The sequence below is a fragment of the Nyctibius grandis genome, chromosome Z (genome assembly GCF_013368605.1).
Source record: "Nyctibius grandis isolate bNycGra1 chromosome Z, bNycGra1.pri, whole genome shotgun sequence".
NCBI lineage: Eukaryota > Metazoa > Chordata > Aves > Nyctibiiformes > Nyctibiidae > Nyctibius > Nyctibius grandis.
Window position 1 is genome coordinate 10,021,261 of NC_090695.1, and position 7,712 is coordinate 10,028,972.

A 7,712-nucleotide genomic window follows, 5' to 3' on the forward strand; every position below is an offset into this window, starting at 1 on the left:
CTGCACTTTAGTAACTCTTCTACCCTTCTTCCAATAATTTAATACCAACAGGAAAAAGTACCAGCCTTTTCTATAAATATACATAAAGTATTACTACCATGTGTGTGGAGAAGGGTTTTTGCACTTGCCTTCATTGCAGAGCTTAAATCCTGGAGCGGTCTCAAGAGAAAAATGAAACCAGGGGTCTGCTGCAGAGCCTGTCTGTGCACACCATAAACCACCAGGCACCCTGGCACAGCTCAGACCCATCAGCAGCTCTGCTCCAGAGAGCCAGGGACAAAATAACTAGGATGGGAAAACTTCCAAAGCCATTACCTACCCACTTTTACTCTTTGTACACAATACAATTCATGCTAATTTTCAGAAGTTGGCTGTTTTCTTCAGTAAATAATAAAGCTACATGAGGAAACCAGCAATGGGATTTAGAGGAAAGAGGCTTGGTGCTAAGAGTAGCCCCCATGGAGATGTACAAGGAGAAGAGGGACAGGCAACAAGAGAGGTTACAAAAATAAAAATACATCTTATCTGTAGAACAGACACTGAAGCGCTTTTTGCTTTAATACACAGTGATGGCATCTCCTACAGGGCAAAACCTGCATACAACTGTCCTTACGCAGAGCCTGAACAGCAAAGTGCACATATGGGAAATGCCCCCAGGCTGGAACAAGGTGGTCTCTACCTGTCAACCAGCAAGCAGATAACCCATAAATCCATCTTTCTGTGCCCTTCCTTATAGTGTTGGGTGGTTGGATCTAAAGAAGCATTTAGGAGAAGGAGGGATGGGCTATGTACGTCTCTGCATCACGACCACAGACCAAGCAACAGCGTGCAGAAGGCTGAGACCACGCACGTTATCAGAAGGGCAGCTGCAAGGAGTCCCCATCTGGGTGACCTCCTGCCCACATGGCTGAATTTCCCAGCCATGCAAGAGCCATAAGTATCGCAATGAAACACAAGCTACTGTCTCCTGTGATGAAGGGTCAGGGAGGGTCAGTCAAAGGCGGCTTTGCTGCCACAGCACTGGACCAGCTTTGCACAGACGCAGATCCTCTGACACACCAAGGCATGTCTACACAGGAAGATTCATCCAGGTTAAAGTAAATTTGGATGCAAACCAAAATTGCTGATCTTGGTTAAAGGGACATGGAAGCAAATAAAAACAATTTGTAATAAAAATGCCCAAAGGACAGCTGACAGGAAATTCATCCTGAACAGCATCTCATGAAGACAGGTCCTTAGCTTCCCCCTACACCACCTGAGATCCTCCAGCCAGGCAGGAAATCACAAAATACCAACAAAAACAGTGAAAACCAATGGTCTCACGCTTTTTCTGGAGACCTTTGCAGTGGGAAGCAGGGCCAGTGCCAAGCAGAGAGAACGGAGACTTGTAGCCGTGTGGTAAATCATTCCCCGACCCAGACGCCAGCTTTTTGAAGGGATGTTTCTGCAGCCTGCAAAGAGAAAGTCAGGCCCCAGACTTGCATCATCCCACCCCTGAGTCATCTCACCACGCAGCTCCTCTCCCCCACCATCACCCCTCGCCCGGGCTCACGTAATTACCACCACAGAGCTTCAATCATCCCTGTGCAATCGGAGCAAAGCCATCATCTCCACCCACACACTGAGAAAGAGCCACACTCGCCCCAAATTCAGCAGCTGAAAGTGAAACTGAGACCCCAGGACAGGATGGGGAGCTGAGGGGGGGCTCCCCTCAGGCTCCTTAAGGGATTCAGGCAGCGGATGCTGCCTGGGATACAGGATGCCCTACATACAGGGGACAGGAGCGGGGACAGAGTGGCAGGGGGGGATGGATGATCTGTGCCTTGCTCGTGTCTATGACCAGGTTATGTCAGGTGCTATTAAGGCACGAAGCGTGATTGTGTGTGTCTGAAACCCTGCTGCAGACTGCTCCAGCAGCCTTGAAATAAAGCCTCCTTTTAAAAAAAAAAAGAGCTTTTTCCCCCCCCCCCCTAAAACACAGCCTAGGCAGCTGTTAAGAGAGAAAAACATGCGACCAAACACAGGTGAGCAAACCAAGGGGGGCTGCACGTCCAAAACCACCCTCCTCCAGTGGGTTTTGGGAGTGCTGCTGCCGTTTTGTCCAGTCAGCTCCACCGCCCGTCCGTGTCCCCCGAAGGCAGAGCTGCAGCCGCCGGGGAGCTCCGCCATGCCTTCAAAGAGCCTAAAGTGGGTCAGCGGAACAGAGAGAGAAAACCTGATTTCAGCATGAAGAAAGTGGGCAGACCTGCTGCCTGAGAGATGGCAGAAGGCAGGGGAAGGCGCTTACAGGCTCCACATCTCCGTGGAGGCACAGAAAGGCAAGGACTGCTGGTCCCCTCTCCCGAAATCACAAGGCAGGAACTGCACTCCCCAAATCTGTCACGGCATGCAGGTAACACAAGCACATTTGGGGATGGGGGAGTATGAGGAGATAAGCATGTCCCTCTGTCCTCCATACGGCAGTCTGCCCAAGGCCACCCTCACCCACCCTCCCAGTTGATTTATTCTGACTAAAACTGAGTGAGACAATTTTAATTCAAGATGCGGCACTAGTGAGGCTGCACCTCGAATACTGTGCGCAGTTTTGGGCCCCTCACTACAAGAAAGACATTGAGGTGCTGGAGAGAGTCCAGAGAAGGGCAACAAAGCTGGTGAAGGTTCTGGAGCACAAGTCTTATGAGGACCGGCTGAGGGAACTGGGGGTGTATAGTCTGGAGAAAAGGAGGCTCAGGGGAGACCTTATCGCTGTCTGCAACTACCTGAAAGGAGGTTGTAGCAAGGTGGGTGTTGATCTCTTCTCCCAGGTAACAAGTGACAGGATGAGAGGAAACAGCCTCAAGTTGCACCAGGGGAGGTTTAGATTGGGTATCAGGAAAAATTCTTCACTGAAAGGGTTGTCAAGCATTGGAACAGGCTGCCCAGGGAAGTGGTGGAGTCACCATCCCTGGAGGTATTTAAAAGATGAGTAGGTGTGGTGCTTAGGGACATGGTTTACTGATTGACTTGATAGTGTTAACAGTTGCACTTGATGATTTTAAAGGTCCTTCCCAACCAAAATGATTCTATGATTCTATGATTCCATAATTCTAATCCATGCAAATTTAAAACCCTTAATGAACCTGACAGTCATGTCTTGCACCCTCCTTCATTGTGCCTGAGCGAACCCAGAGACATCAGAGGAAGAGCCCCAACAACAACTGCCAAACTCAGGCAGCATCTTTTGGAAGCAATTAAAAATGCTAAACAGGACGAACAGGAGGCGATGAGGAGGAAGCTTTGTTTTCTCCATTACTCTGATGGAGAATTTTGACCTTAAAATAAAACAAGCCAAAACCACTTCTGCATTTGTAGGCAGAGTGCAGCAAATGGGTTTGGGGACTGCCAAGTTCCAGGAGAGAGGTGGACCCTGAAGAAACACACGACTGTCAGACCCGTAATTGAACTGATGTTTGAAAAGTAAAAGAGTCTTGCAAACCATGAAACTCAGAGAAGCTGAGAGCTCTTGCGGTGACCAAGGCTTTGCTGATGTCCAGAGCAGATGACAGTGGCTAATAGAGACCTTGTTATCTCCTGGTGCCACCAAAAACCCAAGAACTGTGCACACCCTCTCCCCACCTGGGCTTTCTGAAAGCTAGCATAAATCTGACCTCGCTCTGGCAAAACACATTCCCAAGCCACATTGCTGGAAGCCGAGCAGGTTTTTCTCCACAGATCCTGGGTAAACCAGCTCAGATCCCTCTATGGAGGTGGAGACCCACCAGTGTGGTCTGTGGGCCCACACAAAACCATCACACGCTCGTCCTGACTGCGGGCTCCTGGGTGGGCCATATATTTGCTTAAAGACTTCCGATGAAAATATCAACTTAAGAAATCACAGCAACAAGGGATGGGTAGGGAGAACATTCCCCACAAGAAAGAATCTGAGCTCTGTAATTGCACATATCACATCTAGATATTGTTGTAAAGAGCTCTGCCTACAAAAGGCATAGGAGATTTGATCTAATACGCAAATAAAAATCAGAAATCTCTCCTGCCAGCCATGAAAAACGCTATCAGTAATTCATTTTAACATAAAAGCGGATCAAAGAAAAATGCTGTGTTAGTCTGACATTTTGATATGTTAGTTCAGGATTCTTCCTTAATGTAATATGTAACAAACAGCAGAGTTCATCTATAAATGCCAGATGTGCTTGTAAATTGTTGAATATAGTAGGTCCTATTAATATTCACTTAGACTTTTTAAAATTAATTCACTTTGACTGCTTTTACATCTCTTTTACTGCCTTTATCCAGCAATTGTAGGTCAAGTGGAGCTCTCAGAAATGCAACACAGAGTTTCCAGAGATAAAGTTTCAAATTTGTTACCATATTTCCATCTATTTCTTCATGTTACCCACCACATAGCCTAACGTCCAACTCAACTTGTTTGACTATTGCATATTTGCTGTGAATTGCTTCCAAAAATTGTATGGTTAAGAGCCAGAATGAGGTCTTTGTGTCCTAAATCAACTGTTTTGTGCAAGTTCACTCTCATATATAGTGGTTTAATTTCACTTACAATCTCCTTATGGGCATTTGGTGGAGTGGATGAAGTATATTGTACTCCAGAAAGCACAGGCTTGCAATCCACAGATTTCAGTGTTATGTTGCAAGAGGTATTTATTGCAGTGCAGAACTGTTCGCAAATTTAACATATATATTGCTCAAGCTCAGTCTGTATTCCCTTTGGTGTGCGGGAGACACAAGGGCACTCACGTCTTCTAAATTTAGGAAGGGTAGGGCAAAAGTCTTCCAAGATAAAATCCTCTCTAAAATGCAGAGAATGGTTAACTATCTGTGACTTTACCAGTTCCAGGGTCGAGTAGAAAAGTAAATACTCCTGTGGTTACATCACTTTGATTAAGCATTCTCTTTAAAGTACATTTTTAGGCAATATTCAGACAGTTCTTAAAAAACCTGCTTCCCTAGAGGAAAGTCCTTGATGGTAACAACCTTCGTTAGAAGCTGACACTGCATGTGTTATCTTTGGAGGGAAAGCAGTTGGCATTCCGGTCTTGAGCACGGGTGGATCCTACAGCCTCTTGGTTATAGATTTGTAGATCTGTGGGTTTTCTATGTATTGTATTTTTTAAATTACTATTTACGCTGGCTGTTCTATCTAGAAAAGAACTGTAGTTTGATGGAGGGGGTAACAGTTACTGAATGTGATGACAGTCCAGATGGTAAAGCTGCTATCTACTCCAGATGATAAAGTCATATCATCTTTGTTACATCCAGTCAGTTGAGAACAGAAAGAGTCAAAAGGATTTATTTTTTTTTTACCAACTGTTTGCACAGCTCGATGCTGACAGTTGCATTTACTGGAATCCTATGGCACTGCCGGCTGTCTGAAAACAGTGCTCACAAAACCATGCATCCCTTGGTGGACCGTTTTTACCCATGCTGGCAAACAGGGGGGTCATCTTCCCTGCCAGAGAGTGAGCTGCTAGAGGGGAGCTTTTTCCCCACGCACTTCAAGCCCAAGAAATCCCACGCCCAAGAAATGCCTTCGCCACATACAGTGTCACGTGGCTCGGTGCTGTTTCTAGGGAAGCAGCTCCAAGGATGAGGTCTTCACGCCTGGGCCACCCACACCCCTCCGCCCACCTGGCTGTCTCTTGGGCATCTCCCAGACCACCCAGCTGCAGCATCATGCTGAGGAGAGCAAGTCCTGGCCTTGCTTGCAGATGGCATACCTGCAGGTGGGACTGGCTGGTCCCAAAGGTGGCCTTGGGTCTTCTCTTAATCATATGGGGAATACGCACAGGGATGAGATAAAACGTTCAAGCTAAAGACAGCTCTCGAGGCCCTCTTAGAGCCAATACGATTTTAGTCTTTTTTTTTTTGCAGATGACAATAAATTAATTAAATCACTTGAATGCTTTTGAAAACTTTAGTCACTGTTGGAATAATCCCAAAAGAAAAGGGGGGAAAAAAGCCACCGCCACTCACTCAAAGGGCTATGCTGCAAACTGCAAATCCCTGAAACCTATTTCTAAAAAAGCTGCTCCAGAGCAGGAGGTGAAGAGCTGCCACAGCTGGCTGGTGTGTGACACACTGACATGCAGCGGAGTCCCATCTGGCAACATAAATTTTATTTCTGATTATGAAAAACACTGCCCAGAGGCACGGTGGCTGGATGAGGAGCTGGCAGCTCAGACTGCAGCCCCGCGCCGACACGACCACTCCCAGTACTCGGGATGGGTAGCTGAAGCGGGTACCCTGCCCTGGTCCCAGCAACACCATTGGATGGAGAAGAACAGGGCACTGCACTAAATTTACGGGGATTTAAAGCACAAGACCTGACTTTACATAAGCCTGTCCTCTCTCAGATCTTTACTTCTATCATGAAAATAAGGAGTTGGGGGAAAAATGTTTCTCTGACATGCAGTACAAGCCCAAACATGTTATTATTTGAAAGGCTGTACAAAGGTTAAGACTTTAATCCCTTTAATCCAGACGACAAACAAACAAAACCCCAAGAATGGGATCCCGGAGCACAGTTGAGCGCTGCCAGGTCTCTTGCCGGGGCTTTCCATCCATTGCTTCAGCAATTTAAAAGCCTCCAGCTAAACAGTTGCTGCAAAGGAAATCGATGCATGCACGATTTTATTCCCAGTTCTTTGAAGCTTATCACGGGCAATTTGGCAGTCTGGGCTCATGTTTCAGTGAGAAGGGTTTAATCCTCAGGTCGGTCGTACCAGGGTTACTGGATTTCCAGGTCTGGCTGCTGTTGCCTTCTTACCGACACCAGAGCTCTCAAGCGCAGTGACTCCTCTTACCTGTTACTCACGCGCAGAGAAAATGCAGTTTCTCCTAAATAAAATGAAGAGTGGTCGAGACAGGGAACTAACCAGGTAGTAACACAGAGCAGCATCAGAAGATGGCCTTGACGGATGGATCTGATAGATGGACCACTCGGTGGATAAGGAATTGGCTGGATGGTCGCACTTGAAGAGTTGCGGTCAACGGCTTGATGTCTAAGTGGACACCAGTGATGATCAGATTTCCTTAGGGGTTGGTATTGGGACCCGTCCTGTTCAACATCTTTGTCAGCGACACAGACAGTGGGATTGAGTGCACCCTCAGCAAGTTTGCGTCAACACCAAGCTGTGTGGTGCGGTCGACACACTGGCGGGAAGGGAAGCCATCCAGAGGGACCTTGACAGGCTTGAGAGGTGGGCCCGTGCGAACCACATGAAGTTTAACAAGGCCGAGTACAAGGCCCTGCACACGGGTCAGGGCAATCCCAAGCACAAATACCGGCTGGGCAGAGAATGGATTGAGAGCAGCCCTGAGGAGAAGGACTTGGGGGTGATGGTTGAAGAGAAGCTCAGCATGAGCTGGCAACATGCACTTGCAGCCCAGAAAGCCAACCGTACCCTGGGCTGCATCAAAAGAAGCGTGGCCAGCAGGTCGAGGGAGGAGATTCTGCCCCTTTAGTCCGCTCTCGTGAGACCCCACCTGCAGTACTGCATCCAGCTCCAGGGCCCCCAACATAAGAAGGACATGGAGCTGTTGGAGTGAGTCCAGAGGAGGACCACAAAGATGATCAGAGGGCTGGAGCACCTCTGCTATGGAGACAGGCTGAGAGAGTTGGGGCTGTTCAGCCTGGAGAAGAGAAGGCTCCGGGGAGACCTTCTAGCAGTCTTCCAGTACCTGAAGGGGCTACA